General features: G+C 50.4%; 1 protein-coding gene across 1 annotated transcript in view; it reads right to left on the bottom strand.

Moving 5' to 3' along the window:
* BMP7 (bone morphogenetic protein 7) overlaps positions 1–16,087 on the bottom strand; it is an 86,160-nt gene that overhangs the window by 54,173 nt on the left and 15,900 nt on the right. The window lies entirely within an intron of this gene.

The raw sequence follows: 16,087 nt of genomic DNA, 5'->3' as shown, positions 1-16,087 counted from the left end.
CCCAGCAGCAGGTGAGAATCACCATGGGGGCTGTGGGAAAACGCTGAGGCCCTGTCCCAGTGGTGCACTGGTCAATATTGAGGAACTGGGTCTCTGGGACCTTATCGGTCGTGTCTGTTAGTTTCCATTTCGGCAGATTTCGAGCTCCTGAAGTGAAATCACTGAAGATGGGGGTGGGAGGCTGACATGGGGGCCTCCAGCCCCTTGCTGTGCTTACCCCCCCCCGAGCCAACTGACTCAGTATCTTTGGGGAGGGGGCCCAGAAACCCGTACTTCTTAAAGCACCCCAGATGTTTCTAACAACTGCCAGAGTTTCCAACCACGGCCTTAGACTAAAAGCAGAAAAAGCGGCAACAGGTCAGGGAGTGTGGCTTTTTAAAATGACTTCTGGATAAAACAAGGCAAAGGCCTCAACTCTTCTCCTTTATACCAGCAGTGAGACTAGACTGAGGGACTATGCCCATTTCATCGATAATAAATGTTAAATGGATATAAGCCCAAAAAGAGTGTTTCTGGAAGGGGCCTGTGATTCCCGAGATTCATGTATCCTCTGGTCCAAAACGGAGCAAGGATGAAGCTGGGAATCAAGGGCTGGGAAGATGCAGAATGGCCAAGTTCAAGCAAGTGTGTGACATCTGCAGATACCTTTCCTCTCCCGGGAGACACAGCCCATCTCTGCTTCCTGCCTGCGGTGGGGGACGACCAGGGATACGAGAAATAGAGGAGAAATGTGCCCAGCTTCACCTCTGGCTTCAGCTTCCTAATCCCTAGAGGCTCTCAGGCAGGGTCAGGGGTGCCCAGCTGCAGGCAGGACACGAACACCTTTGAGGAAAAGGGTTCCCAACACCCGCAGGCCAACGGCCCTTCCTACAGACCTTCATTTAAAAAAACAACAATAAAACTGTTTTAAACCTTAATAATAGTTCTAAAAGATACTGGGATGAGGGCTGGGGTAGTGACGGATTATCCTCATCAGTCTGTTTCCTGTTGGGCAGACGGGGCAGGTGAAGTCTTCAAGGCCAGGGAACTCTGGCTATGTACAGCAGTGACTCTGCCTCCGGGGAGATCTCGGGAAGGTGACCTCCGGACTTCAGCTGCTGGAATCTTGGGCCATACGTAGAGAGCTGGCCACAGGAATGACCTCTCCAGAAAACATCCCATGGTCACTGAAGACTGCACCTGTCCTCCTCACTTGCTCTGTCCTTGACCCCCACCCAGAGCACTTGCCTCCTGACCCAGTCTCAGGGAAAGGCTAAGTTGGGGGACAAAGAATGCTGATAGGGGAGTCCCCAGCTTTGATTTACACAGAAAGTGGATAGGGTAAGGGTCTTTGTGGCAGCCTCTAGGAAGTGCAGCCCACGGTGGGGGTCAAGTGAGCCCAGGAGGGGACCTCTGAATGAGGGAGCAGAGCAAAGCGCCCTGGGTCGGTCACTGTGTTAACGTCCGGGGCCAGGCCTCTGTCATCCTTCTCACTCAACCTTCAGGTCACCCTAGGAGGCGAGCGCAATGCCACGTTGGTAGGGGGACGTACCTAAGAGCCAAGAGGAACTGACTGCCCTGTCCAGGGCCAGAGAGGGACCTCAAACCCAGACCCGGCCAAATCTTAGCCACGCCTCTCAGTGGCCACACTTCCGGCTCTGCTAGGGCAGCTCTTAGGCCTGTGGTCAGAACTTTCTCGTTGCTGTTCAGCGTACATATGATGTGCACGCAAAATGCATGTGTGTGCTTCTGTGCGTGTTGCCGTGAGCGTCCCCATGAGCCCTCCTCCCAGACCAAGAAACAGAATGTCGCCAGCTCCCCTTTCCTCTCCCCCAACTTCTCAAATCTCAGGTTGGTTTTGCTCGTTTCAGAATATCACAAACAGGAAATAACACCGTACATATTCTTTTGTCCATGGCCTCTTTGATTCAACAGTGTTTGTGGGGTCCATCCGCGTGCCTGGGGACGGCCACCCAGCCCTGACGCCGTGCAATAGTCCCCACATGGACTTCACCACGATTCACATGTCCATTCTGCAGTCCGTGAGCATTCGGGTCATTTCTAATTTGGGGCTCTCAGAGCAGGGCATTCTGGTACCCGTGTGCCCCGCCCGTATCTGGTGAATGTGGGGAGGCATGGGCGGAAGTGGAATTGTGTGTGTTTTCCCCATTAGTCGTATTGCTGAGCTGTTCACCCCAACTATCACCCTGGGAGCTTTTGCAGAGGGTGCCAGGAGGAATAGTGGAGAAACGCAAGTTCATCCTGTTAGGGAGATGGGCCCAGTCTGGGGGCCGTCAAGGGCTTTTTTGCAAGGGACTGGCTGAGGGCAGTAAGGCAGCCACCCCTGGAGAGCACCTCCCCGCCAGCGAGCAGTCCGTGCATGAGCCTCTGCAGTCCCCCAGCCGGGCCCCCTCGCTGAGCGAGCAGCCGTGACCACGCCTGAGCTGCCCCGCGGCACCCCCCGACCTGAGGTCACCGAAGACCATCTCCTAACGAAACGGAAAGGCTGTCTTATGGCCATGATCTTGCCAGTCTTCCAGGTACCAGCATGCAGCAGTTGGTTCTTCCTGCCTTCGAAAACCTCATCTTCCTGTGGTTCCTTCCCCTGTGAACAGCTAGCTTCTCCCCCCCACTCTCTGGCCACTCTTTGAACATCATCTTAGTCCCATTGAAGTCCCCAGGAGCTGTGGAAGAAAAGGGGAGCATCCCACGGGCCACCCCCCTCCCCGCAAGCTGACAGGCCACGCTAAGTCTCCATTTCCAACCACCTGCCTCATTCCTGCCCCAGAGATGGGGGTGCAGAACCCCCACTTACAATGAAGCCGAACAACCCAGAAGGACAAAAAGGCATATTCAGGGAGCTCTTGCTCTGAGTCGGCTCCCGCTCTGAGCACTCCCAGCCCGGCGGGGTGGGATTGATCCCCATTTCACAGATGAGGACCCTGAGGTGCGGAGAAGCAGGTGACTTGCTCAAGGTCACAAGTTTGGTCCGTGACTGGGCTCTGAAGCTCACACTCTTGACCTTGACCTTTCTAGAGCCAAGTGCGCTCAGCTCGAATCTGTGTCCCTCCCAGCCGTGTGGTCTCAGCCGAGTGACTTAACCTCTGCATGCCTCCCCTCGTCCCAGAATAATAGTGGCCCTTTCTCTGTACAGAGTTGGCACTTACGGCAACATAAGTTCATGTCTGCCGTTGTCATGGGGCCTCTCAAACAGTGAAGCAGGAGAATGCCATCCATGCAGAAGAAGCCTTATTCGAAGGTGGGTATTTGCATAGTTCGGCTGTGACAACTGTATTTGAAAAATACCACAGTCAGACCTAACACTAAAGAAATGTTTGAAGGAGCAGGGCACTAACACAGGTGCAACCACTCAAGTCACACCCGGGAAAGAAAGAAAACACTGACACATAATCACAAAAATAAATCTGTAGCAGCAGGTGTGTATGTAACTTCTTAAACGTAGAAGATAAAATGTATCTTAACTGGTAAGACAGTTAAGATACCAAGGCTGTAAGGTTTCTTTTGTTAACAAGATCTATGCATAGCGTCAGGCTAAATTTCTTGCAAACACCTGCAGGCTCTCCCGGACAGTTTTCTGCATGCATCGCCTTCCTTAATTATTTTAAGACAATGAGCAGTCGGAATCACATTCACCTTCCGCTCTTCCTGAAACCACATCACCGTGGGTTCTAAAAATAATTTTGTAATCTATCAAAGACAGTAATTTTTTTTTTTAAAGAGGAGTTCATAATTCAAAGTCCAAACCAAATTCCAAATCTCATCCTTCCAAGGCTTCCACTTCATACAGAAGCCACTCCATGGCAGGGAATCCACACCGTTTCGAGCTCAGGGGTCAAGGCAGTTCAACTGTCACCCCTGAAGTAGGTAGAAGCATATACTTTTAGGGAGAAAATACAGCTTTACACGTCTTTCTTACATTACCATACCTGCTTACCCAGGACTTGGGTTTTTCGATAATTGTCCAGAGTTGGTATCTCCCTTTGTCCATAAAGAGAAGCTTTCCGAAAGCAACCCAGACCCTGGGAATCCAGCTTTCTCTGCACCGCCCTGAACATTCCAGCACCCCACCGGCTAAGAGAGCTCACAGGCATTAACGAAGACTTTCATCTTCAAAAGATTAAAAGGGCCCAAATCCCCGAGACCAAAAGATAAGTCCAAAGAAAATAGATTCCGGAAAACACCATTCTGACAGCAACCAGCCCCAAGACTGTCCCCAGAACCAATTCTAGTGTCATTTTACAAAAGCCTGGGATAATAATCCCAAAGCTGGTTCTGGGAGTGGTCTTTCTGGGCTGGAGGGTGTCCATAAAGGGTAGAGGCAGGTGGGAACCGGAAGCCACCCACTAGGGCGTCCCCTCCCATGACCCTTGGACATGCGAGGGGAGACCTCTGCCCCACGTACAACCCCAGAGTTCTGCCTCCTCTCAGCATCTGAACGCCTCCTCCCACTGTCATGACACAAAAGGTACAGGCATAGCTCTCACTAAGTAAGTGTCCTCTGAACAAAGGGGTATGATAACCAAATGGATCTTGCCCTGTAGACCTGCCAGGGGCAGCACGGATTTAAGCAGCACCGAAGCATAGGTATTGAGAACCGTGCTTTGTAGAACTGTATTTAACCCTGTAAAATGAGGGTGTGTGGATGCCCCAATATATTTATACTATGTCCATACATAGTCGTACACCCCAGAATACAATAAATTCTTACAAGTGCGAGAAAACAGGTATAGAAGGTATCATATTTCTTTTGCTCCCACTGGGTGGGCAAAGTAGCTGCAGGACTGACCGCTCGCTGTCATGTCACAAGTAGGTGATGTGACTGTACCACCTCCTTCTCTTAAGAGAGCCTCACTGGGGCTCTCTCTGTCAAACCACGTGGTCCCAAGGGAGCTACCATCTTGTCCTATGACCCTTTTCTGCAGAGTTGAGGGATGGGAGGGAACAAGCCCCAAGCTGGGCCAAACGCGGGATGTCTTTTATTTTCCTCTTACCTGCTGCTAAACAGCCCGTTTGTCATCTCTGCCTTGAACTCTAAGGGTGTAAGTTGGGACTATGGGCCGCCACGTGCCCCTGATGTGCAGAGGAAGCTGGTCCGTGAGAAAGAAGATGCCAGGCAGGGGGGCACAGACACCAGCCTTGAGGAGGGAAGCCTCCCAGGCTTGATCCTTTGGTGTGGGGAATCCCCATCCTTCCTGAAGTTTGGGGTTTCAGTTCTTCCAATCTGTGGGTTACAGGGAACCCCTCAAACAAGTCCCCTTTAAGCTCACTTGGAGCGAGGGTTTGCAACTTTACAGACCGCAACCTACCATTTGCAACCAAAGCTGTTCTGCACAAAATAATCATAAGCCCAGTAATATTCCAAACCTGGAAATGGATGGGCGGGGAAACACATCCAGGCGACTGTGGTTACCTCCAAGTGACCATTTGCCGGGAAAGCTGCATTCTTTAGACTTGGATAATTTCCAAACAAAAGATGACCCCTCTTTTTTTTTTTTAAGATTTTATTTATTTGACAGAGAGAGACACAGCAAGAGAGAGAACACAAGCAGGGGGAGTGGGAAAGGGAGAAGCAGGCTCCCCACTGAGCAGAGAGCCCGATGCGGGGTTTGATCCCAGGAAGCTGGGACCATGACCTGAGCCGAAGGCAGACACTTAACACCTGAGCCAAGGTGACCAACACATCACCTAGATGACCCCTTGACCGAGCAGAAAGCAATGACTAACCCCATCATGAACCCCCAGTGCCCGGCACAGCCTGACATACATAGGGCTCCATAAGGCAACTGGATTGAATATATTACTCTCCAAGAAAATTCCTTCTAGCCTTTAAATAACATGCATACAGTAAAGCATACAGACCAAAGCTCGATTAACTATCTCAACGCAAATGTACCCAGCGCGGGAAATGGTACATTCATTCCTCTGACCGAAGATACCTCTGGGCCCCCCCCCAACCCGGACACAAGCCGCTCCTTCCCGAAAGTGACCGCCAACCCAACACCGGATGCCACAGACTCAGTTCGCCTGCTGAGCACTTACCCTTCTGTGTCTGCGTCCGGCTGGTTGTCTATAGTGGTGATCGTTCATTTCCACTGCTGTGTAGAACCCCGTGGCGTGAGTGCGCCACAGTCTATTTTCTGATGGGCCTTTGGATAGTTTCCCGTTTGGGACTGTTATAAACTGTGCTATGAGGAACATCCTTGCGTGTGCCTCTCGGTGACCACATTTCTATTGGGTAAATACTTTGAAGCAGGAGGTCAGAGGGCAGGACAGCATGGTCATCTTTAGTATATGCATCTGACCATTTCCACGTCAAGAGTTTAGGGGTAACAGGCAATGGGGCCAAAGGAGACACAGTCCCTAAAGGAACAGTTCATTTTAGTTTATTCTAGCAAACCGCAGTGTATTTGTTTAGGTACGAGGGAGTTCACGGGAAAAGTGTTGAGTGCAGTCTTGCAGAAGGATGGAGGTTGACCAGCCCCAGAGAAAAGGCAGAGGAAACAGGCTGGTCCCCAAGAGCTCCAGTTATGAACCTCTTCCATGATGATGAGGCTCTGGGAACCAAGAGAACCAACCAAAGACCATAATATAACCAGAAGCTAGAACTGAGCTTTCAAGGACCCTTGATTGCTTAAGATCCCGTGTCCCAAATCCTCCCGCCAATCCTGATTTAACTCCAAAATTTCCAATGCAGGCTTCCTTCTTTCTTTCAGGAATGCAATTCATCCGGAAGGTTCTGGCACATGCCAGAATTCACTGGAGCTGAATGTGACCAAGGCAGCTGTCGGAAGGAAATTTATGGTCCCACAGCTTCAAGGATGTGAACCTTGATGATGACTTTTCATTCATTCAGAGATTTACATGGCGAGATGAAGGAGCTTGAAAAAGTTGGCAGGGGCATGACATAAACTGGGAGCTCTGGAAAATGGACCAGACGTACCCAAGTACTCTAACAGGAAAACGTTCTTTCGGGAACACAAGTGCTGACACAGGTCTGCTACAGAAGAGAGGACACCTTCCTAAAGGCATAGGAAAGGACTATCACGTAAGATAGATATCATGTAAAATGACAGATGCTCCCAAGAAAATATCTCCGTGTGTCCTCACACCCTCAAACCCTTCTTGACCATCCCAGTGAGGTGTGAGAGCCCTCTGTCATCGTGTGGTGGGACAAAGACAGATAAAAGCCCAGTCAGATTGCAGCTTTGGGGACATCTGGATGGCTCAGTCTGGTAAGCATCTGCCTTTGGCTCAGGTCATGATTCTAGGGTCCTGGGATCGAGTCCCATATCGGGCTCTTTGCTCAGCGGGGAGCCTGCTTCTCCTTCTGCCTGCTGCTCCCCTGCTTGTGTGTACTCTCTCTCTCTGGCAAATAAATAAAACCTTTAAAAAAAAAAAAAGGATTGCAACTCTGTCAGCTGCCTGACCCCTGAGCTGGCTAATAGCTAGTGTTTTTTCCATTTAATTCTTAACTGAGGTACAATATACATAAGACTTACCATCTTCACCATTTTTGTAGTTCAGTCGTGTTAAATACATTCACAGCGCCATGCAACCAATATCCAGAACTCTCTTAATCTTGCAAGACTGAAAGATGCATTAAACAAGCCCCCATTCTCCACCCCCAGCCCCTGACACCCACAATTCCATTTTCTGTCTCTGAATTCAACTCCTCTAAGGACCTCCCACCAGAGGAATCCTATAGCACTGATCTTTTTGTGTCTGTCTTATTTCCCTGAGCATCCTGTCCTCCAGGTTCATCTACACGGGAGCATCTGACATCCGTCAGGATTCCCTCGCTTTTCAAGGCTGAACGGTATTCCGTTGTGTGTACAGACTATGTTTGGTTTATCTGTTAATCTGTCGATGGACACTGAGGTTGCTTCGACCTTTTGGTTACTATAAATAACACCCCTATGAACACGGGGAGGCAAACATTTCCTTGAAGCCCCGCCTTCAATTATTTCAGGTCTGTATCTAGAAGTAATTGTTGGGCCATAGGGTAATTCTGTTTTTAATTTGTTAAGGAACTGTCATACTGTTTTCCACAGAGCTGCACCATTTCACAGTCCTCCCCAACGCTACACAAGGGCTCCAATTTCTCCACATCCTCACCAACACGTGCTGACTTGTTATTTTCTGAGGTTGGGTTTTGTTTGGAGAGTAGCCACCCGAATGGGGGTGAGTCACAACTATTACTGTCCTGAACATCACATCACATGTGTCACACACGACATCTCACTGATCCTTGTAAAAATCCTACTCAGAGGTAGGCACATGAATCATGCCCCTTTTGCAGATGGACACACTGAGGCTCAGAGCCATAAAATCACTTTCCCACAGCCACAGGGCTGGTGTGAATACCCACATGGTCTTCACCGCTCAGCCGTGCCAGCTTCCTCCCTGACACTGGACGCCACCGCAGACGTCATAGCCATGGAGATAATCAGGTAAGGACAACTCTAGAGTATCAGAAGCTCTTGGCACACATGTGAACTCAAGAGTAACCTTAAAAGTTGCACTCAGAGAGTAAAGACTACATTCGACTCAGGTGCTTCTTTGCTTTGCAAGTTTTGCTCCTGCCCAAGGTCAAAGTCGCCCTGGAGAGAGGGTGCCAGAACATTCATCCATCTCCCCATCCCCTGCCCTCCCTTGCCCCCCGCACTGGGGTGGGGGGCAGGGCCCTGCCTGGTGGAGGGCACACAAGCAGCATTGTCTCCCTGCCCCTGGACTGCTGCTTCAACTCTCGAACTTTCCACCAAATACTTGGGCTGCCAACAAGACCACCTGGAGTCCCAGCGCCGGGCGCTCCGAGAGGGTCTTCGCAGACACTGCCTCCTTGTTAGATGGCCAGAGACGCAGGCGCGGAGGCGAGGCCGCTGGCAGGCCCCACATTTGTCATCGGTGCCGCGGCACAGATGTGGGGTGGGGGTGGGGCAGGGGAATTACGGTACCACAAGATTAAACACTTCATGTCAACATGTGCACAGTATTGCTCGAACAATGTTATCATTGTGAATTGAATGGACCAAAGGGTTTAGGGCATGGGGTGGAGAGAGGGGAAAAAAGATGGGTTTAATTATCTCTAGGGCTGAAGCCAGTTGTTTGCCTAAAAAGACCCAGACGCTGGTAGAGCTCAAAAGAAAAATGAGCTGTAAGCAAATGTCGATCTCTCTGCCATAGACCAAGGGCAGCCATTCCTCATTCACGGGCAGCCCATCTCTGTGGACGGAGGAACCCAGCCCCCAGGGATCCCTGGGTCCCAATCCCATCCCCAACTACAAAGGAGGGAAAAGAATGGAAACTAGCTACTATTTTCAGCTCAACTAGTAATTCTCAACCAGGAGTGATTTTGTCCTCCCCCCCAAAACCCCACCGAGGGCTATTGGGCAATGCTTGGATTCATTTTTGTTTGCCGCGACTCAGGGGGTGTGTGCTACTGGCGTCTAGTGGGTGGAGGCTGGGGACATTGCTAAACATCCTGCAAAGCACAGGACAGACCCCCTCCCGCAGGGAATGGTCCAGCCCCAGCTGTCAGTCATGCCCAGTTGAGAATCCCCAAGCAGACAGACAAACCTCAAGAGAGTCTGGGAACCTGGGTTTGGGCCCCATCTGGGCTCTCAGCGAGGCGGGTGGGGTCCCAGTTCTTCCCTCTGTAACAAAGGGACGGATTTCCCTGGTCTTGCCTCCTCCCTGAGCTTCCATTACATCATACCATAGAAAGTCGCCCACATTCTAACGATTTTGACCTATCGATGGTTCCGCCTAATACCTCCAAACCTGGATTATACATCCGTGCCTCTGGTGTGACAGCCCCGAGCCACATATGTTTACTGGGCACTTGAGACGCGGCTGGTGTGACTGGGAAGTGGTTTACATGTGTTCTGGTGTTCGATCTAAATCTAAACGGCCACATGGAGCTCGTGGCTCCCGCCTTGCAGAGCACAGATGCAGAACCTGTCCGTCACGGTAGAAAGTTCTTGGGGAACTTAAAGCAATGCTCTGTGGCATCCCTGTGCTGACTTCTTAGAGCAACAAGATATAGGGAGAGCTTGTTGCAAACCAGGGTCCGAATACACATTCTCAGAGGCACAAGGGGAGAGTCCCCTCCCCCCACGCCTCCCACCAAAGACATCTCCATTGTGAGAAATGCCACAGAAGCAGCGAGTATTTAATCCTGGAGCTGTGTGTGAGGCCTGGGCTGGAAGCTGTTGGTTCCAAGGCTCTCAGTTCTATCTGTAAACAGGCATGATGACTGCCCCTGCTCTGGGTGCAGGACCACCGGCAACCTGTCCGTTGGTGAGTGACATCACACGGAATGATCAGCAGACACATCAAGTTCGAGAACACGGGGCAGGGGCTCTGCTGTAGGTCCAGTCCGGCACCCCAGCTCCTTCCCTCTCACTGAGCTGGGCTCAACTGGATGGCCACAGCCCCACAGGGCCACCGTCCCTTCACATCCCCTCCCCACCAGCCCATTCCATTTCCCTCCTGAACTTAACTGCTCTGATTATTGTATTGGTTGGCCCGCTAACCTGTCTACGACCTGTCTTCTCGTCTAGATCTTCACCAAGAGTACACAAACTGAGCGAGGGCACAGAACAAAGGCTTCGACCGTGGAGCGAGGCTGGGGTGGGAGGCCCAGCCCCAATGCCCGCTGGGGGCTTAGCAACTTACTTCTTTCTCACCTGTAAGACGGGAGGATGGGAATACTTCCTCCATGGGGTTGCTGGTGGGTTAAAACAGACCAGGGATTTGCAGACCAGTGTGCGCCAGAACCGTCTGGGAGCTCGTTCACACAGAGACCACAGGGCTGACGCCCAGCATTTTTTCATTCAGGGGTAGAGCCTAAGAACCAACATTTCTAACACACTCTCAGGAGATCCTGACAGTCTGGGGGCCCCACTTTGAGAAGCCCTGGCACGGGGCTGTCTGGCTCGCTGGCACACAGGGAGGTCCTGAAAGACAGAAGCTGTCACTGTTTTGTTGTGTTTGCCACTGTTTCATCTGCTGTGCCCACTTGCATGGCCCTTGGCAGAGTCCCAAGTATCTCAGCGAAGAGTGTCCAGAAACTTCCCCCATGGGAGCCCCTGCCTCACTCAGCTCAAGAAGCCGTAGAAAGCTGGGGCTCAGGTGGGCCAGGGGGTTGGAACACGGGCTTGGAACATGGGCTCTGCCAATCGCCAGCAGGGACTCAGGACAAGTTAATCCGTCTCTGAAAGGCTCAGCGTCCCCCTTCTATAAAATGGAGACATGAAGGAGCCTTCGGTTATGAGGTTCCCTGAGAATTTGAGGACACAGAGGCTAGCAATCACGGGGCATGGCGGGGGCAGGGGGGCCCTGCCCAGGGGACAGCCCAGGAGTGGCTGGCGGTGGCAAGAGGAACCACTGCGGGACAGGAGGGTGCCCCTCCAGACCTTCCCCCAGAGCAGCCACAGACTCCTGGGTCAGCTGGGCAGGCACAGCTGGTTTAAGGTATTTTAGAAGCAAATCAAATCAAATGAGAATTTATAATCCTTCCTGAGGTCTGGGTTCCATCAACCCAAACTCATTAGGCCCTGGCTGTGCAGGTGCAGCTAAGGAAGACATTGTTCTGCGTTTCCTTCACGCTGGGCTCCCGTCTCCCTTTCAAAATAAGAGTTTCTCCAAAGCCGTGTACCCAAACCGAAACACCACGGAGCCATGTGCACTCGTTTTGCACACAGGGTGATGTGGGGGGTGTGCAAAGTCTGTCCCGGGGACTGGCGGGGGAGGTTTGCTGGAAAACTCGCAATCCTCAAGAGCCTGATCCACTTGATATCATATTTTCAAGTTTTGGGGGTTTTTTTGGTTTTTCTTTTTTTTTTTTTTTTGGTTTATTTTTAAGTAATTGCTATACTCAACGAGGGCCTCAAACTCATGACTCCAAGATCAAGAGTCAGAGGCTCCATGGATTAAGCCAGCCAGATGCCCCGATCTTCGTATTTTCGAAGATCGAGCTGGGATTCCCAAGCTGAACTACCAAAACATCCTAAAAACCACACTGTTGTCCCCTGAACCCATTTCCAGTAAGGGAAGGAGAATCCACCATCAAAACCCGAAGAATGGCTTGGAAATCTGTGGCACGTAGTCAGTAGAGATGCCGATGACTTACAAAGTGAGTCTCCAGCTCACACAAAACAGTTCGAAATGGGGTCATCTTACAAATCACTGGAAACGACCGGTAGTGATTTAAGAGAATTCCTGCACAATTCAATGTATATGAAGTTTGAAAACAGACGAGACTAAATCTAGGCCATTAGAAGTTAGGACAGCGGACACCCTCCGGGAAGACGCCAGGGGTCCTAGGAGCCGACTGTGCTCTGTTTTTGGCTTTGAGCACCGTTCTGTGCCCGTCCCGTTTCCATGTCAATAAACCGTGTTCACAGTAAACGTGGGCTGGCTCTGTTCCCCTTTGGTTCAACACGAGAAGTATTTGTCACCATATGTCCTCTATTGTAAGAGGTGATTAATGTCATGGCAGCTCTTGGGGGCAAAGCACCTCTATCAATTTTAAGACATCTGGGTTTCAGAAACACTGATCATCAAAGAAATGGGGGATGATGGGGCGCCTGGGTGACTCAGTGGGTTAAAGCCTCAGCCTTCGGCTCAGGTCATGATCTCAGGGTCCCAGGATCAAGCCCCACATCGGGCTCTCTGCTCAGCAGGGAGTCTGCCCCCCCGCCACTGCCTGCCTCTCTGCCTATTTGTGCTCTCTGTCAAATAAATAAATAAATAAATAAATATCTTTAAAAAAAAAAAAAAGAAAAGAAATGGGGGATGTTGCCTAAAGCAGAGTTCTGTGGCCTCCTCCTGCCCTCACAAACGACCTGCCCATTAGCAAGGCTGTTTACTGACCTGCTCCACACCCATCTTTTGAGCCCGATGAGCACTTCGGGATCAAGTTTAAGAGGCAGGGCTCAGAAAGCAGACCTCCAAATTTAAATTCACTTCCTGGCTGTGTATCCTGGACCAGCTACTTCTCTGTGCTCAGTTTCACTGGTCTATAAAATAGGAAGGATAAGAATGGTCCCCACCTGAAATGGTTTTCATGAAAATTCACTACGTTAATTTAGGTAAAGAGAATGAAGGATGCTTGGCCCACAGTAAGCCCCTGACACATGTCACCGACTTAGATTATTATCACGACAGTTAACAAAGCTCTAACTGAATAGTTGATACCTCCCCAACCCCTCTCCGACCTAGCCACAAGGAACCAGAGGCTGACTCCCAGCAATCTTATTTATGTAGTGTGATCCACCTTCTAGATACAACTGATGCATGCAAGAACACGTGATTCAAGGTGTCGAAGAGTCTCTCCCCAGAAATTTTAGTTGGGTGCAGCAGGTCAATCGTGTCACCAAAAACCTAAGTTTCTTCTGTCTCTGGCTCTGCCATTGTCTGCATGTTGATATATATATTTTTCAAACCCTACCCTTAAATGTGATGGTATTAGGAGGCGGGATTTTTTTTTTATTATTTCTTTATTTATTTGACAGAGAGAGAAATCACAAGTAGGCAGAGAGGCAGGCAGAGAGAGAAGGGGAAGCAGGCTCGCCACTGAGCAGAGAGCCCGACGTGGGGCTCGATCCCAGGACCCTGGGATAATGACCTGAGCCGAAGGCAGAGTCTTTAACCCACTGAGCCACCCAGGCGCCCCTGCATGTTGATATTTAATCCTCAGGCCTGTTGCCTCATGATCACAAGATGGCTGCCATGACTCCAAACATCACATCTTCACAGAACCACATTCGAAGCAGAAAAAAAAGAAAACGAAGAGCACAGAGAGTTCTGTTTGCTCAGCTGTCACTCATCTGGAACCAAAATATTTTTCAGAAGAACCACCTCCTACCCCATTCCTCCCCTAGCAAATTTCCTCTTATGTCTCACTGGTTAGGACAGCATCCTGTGGCCATTCCAACCTGCTAGGAAAGCTGGGAAAGCAAGTGTGTGGCTAGCCAGATAGCTGTAATTACAAGTTGCCGTGGGTGGCCTTCTTTCTGCCCATCAGCAGGGGAGCAGAGGAACCCAGTGGGGCAGAGAGGCAGGAGGGGCTGGGCAGGGAAAGATGAGGGACACAGAGAGAATAACACTTGGACTCTCTACAGACCAGCAAGTTGCTGGCGCGTCCTGCCCACAGGCTTGGGATGCATTGATTTCCTTTTTTTTTTTTTTCTTCACTTAAGCTAGTTTGAATAGATTTGTTTTGCCCCCAACCAAAGAATTCTGTTACCCTCGCTGCCCAAAAATAATCCCTAAAAATATCTTCTGCCTCCTTTTCCACCGATCATCAATTCTGACAGGTGCACCTAAGAATGTATTCAGACCCTCACGCCTTAGTCTCTTGCAAACCAGCAGAAACAACTGAGGCGCCCAGAGCCCACCTCCTGGAAATAAGTTGTTTCGGGCTCTCAGCGTACACACAGGGTTCCACTAGGACAGGCAGGCCTCCCCCTGCAGCAGCTCCCTACCCTTGCCTAGCAAACAATGTGACACAGATTATTCCGATGCCTTGAGTATCTTGATCTATTCGTTCTCTACCCAGAGGGAAACAGGAGCCACCTGTCCCCCAAGCAGAGTTCAGACCAAGCCCAGCCCAGCCTCTGCTTCCTCCCAGGGCACAGTGACTCCTGACCTTCTTAGGTCTTTTCAAATACTTTGACCCCTTGTCTAAGGAGATCGGGAGGGTTGAGCTGATAAAATAAAGTTTGTTTTCTGCAAACAATTGGCTGCGGGCTTGAGTCCTGTGAGGACTGAAGCTGTACTGACTTACAGGTTTGAGTTTAAAGAGAATCTCAAGTGTCTCGGTGAGCTGCAGAGGGTCTGAACTCACGTCAGCACACCGCACTATTATTCGGAGACCAGAAACCAGCTTAGGGCCCCTATCTGTCACAGAGAGGAGCAAAATCACACGTGCAAATAACTTCTGTAAATCAAACTATGTAGCACATGGGCAAGGACAACAAAGAAACAATTCAAATAATCTGAAAGTGGCTACCCCAAAACCACTTCTAAACCACTTTTCCCTCTCCCGCCTCCCACTGTGTTGGCCAGAGGCCAGTTTCATACCTTGCCACCCTCCCTTGCAGCAAGAGCTGGCCTTAGGAACCAGCTGGGCCCATGGGACTTAAAGACAAGTTTTTTAGAGGCTTGTAGGAAATGAAGAGCTAGGCAAGCCAGAGAGCTCTTTGAACCTATCCCCTTTTTCCTGCCTTGAACATGAAATTGTGTGAGGATGTGATGTCTGGGGCTGTAGCAGCCATCTTGTAACCATGAAGTAATGGGCATGAGGACTTTGAGGATGGTTGAAGGTAAGGTATAAATTTCACATATACCTGAGTGATTATCACTGAGCTACTACCCCACACTTGGCATTACCTCCCTGATTTCTTACTGTTATGGGAGATAATGACATGTTTTTAACACTGAATCCACTGGTAGGCAGGTGTTGTGTGACTTAGAACAAGTCCTAAATGAGACATTATTCCTTTCCACTGAAGCAGGGAGCCGGCTTTGGGAAGCATAGACCTCGCAGCATCCGCTGTCCTTGAGGGCGGTGCTAGTGGTTAAAGATAAGTATTTGAGTCCACGATGGGCCCTGAACCTTAACCAAGCACTTCCCCTCATTTGCAATGGAAGCAGGAAAACTGGCCCCGGGTCTTCGCCCAAAGACACAGTGTGTGTATTTCTGGTGTGGCTTCTTAAGGGATTTCAAGGATAATTTTCACTCTGCTCAACTTCTGTGCACTGCCTTCAGCCTAGCTCCCCCGGAAGAGGTGACAGCAACATCACACTTTTTTTCAAACGCCCATGCCTCTTGTCAAAACCTGTGAAGTGGAAGGAGGGGGGTGGGTGGGCACCTGGGGGACTCAGTGGTTGAGCGTCTGGCTCTTGGTTTTGGCTGAGGTCATGATCTCGGGGTCGTGGGATCGGGCTCCATGTCCCGCCCCCCTGCTCAGCGGGGAGTCTGCTTCTCCCTCTCTCTGCCCCTCCCCCAACTTGCATATTCGCTCGCTCTCACTCACTCTCCCTCTCGAATAAATAAAATCTTAATAAATAAATAAATGCA

Source organism: Lontra canadensis, unplaced genomic scaffold (assembly GCF_010015895.1).
Source record: "Lontra canadensis isolate GAN:19392208 unplaced genomic scaffold, GSC_riverotter_1.0 scaffold65, whole genome shotgun sequence".
Taxonomy (NCBI): domain Eukaryota; kingdom Metazoa; phylum Chordata; class Mammalia; order Carnivora; family Mustelidae; genus Lontra; species Lontra canadensis.
This window is presented reverse-complemented; position numbering and strand designations above follow the sequence as displayed.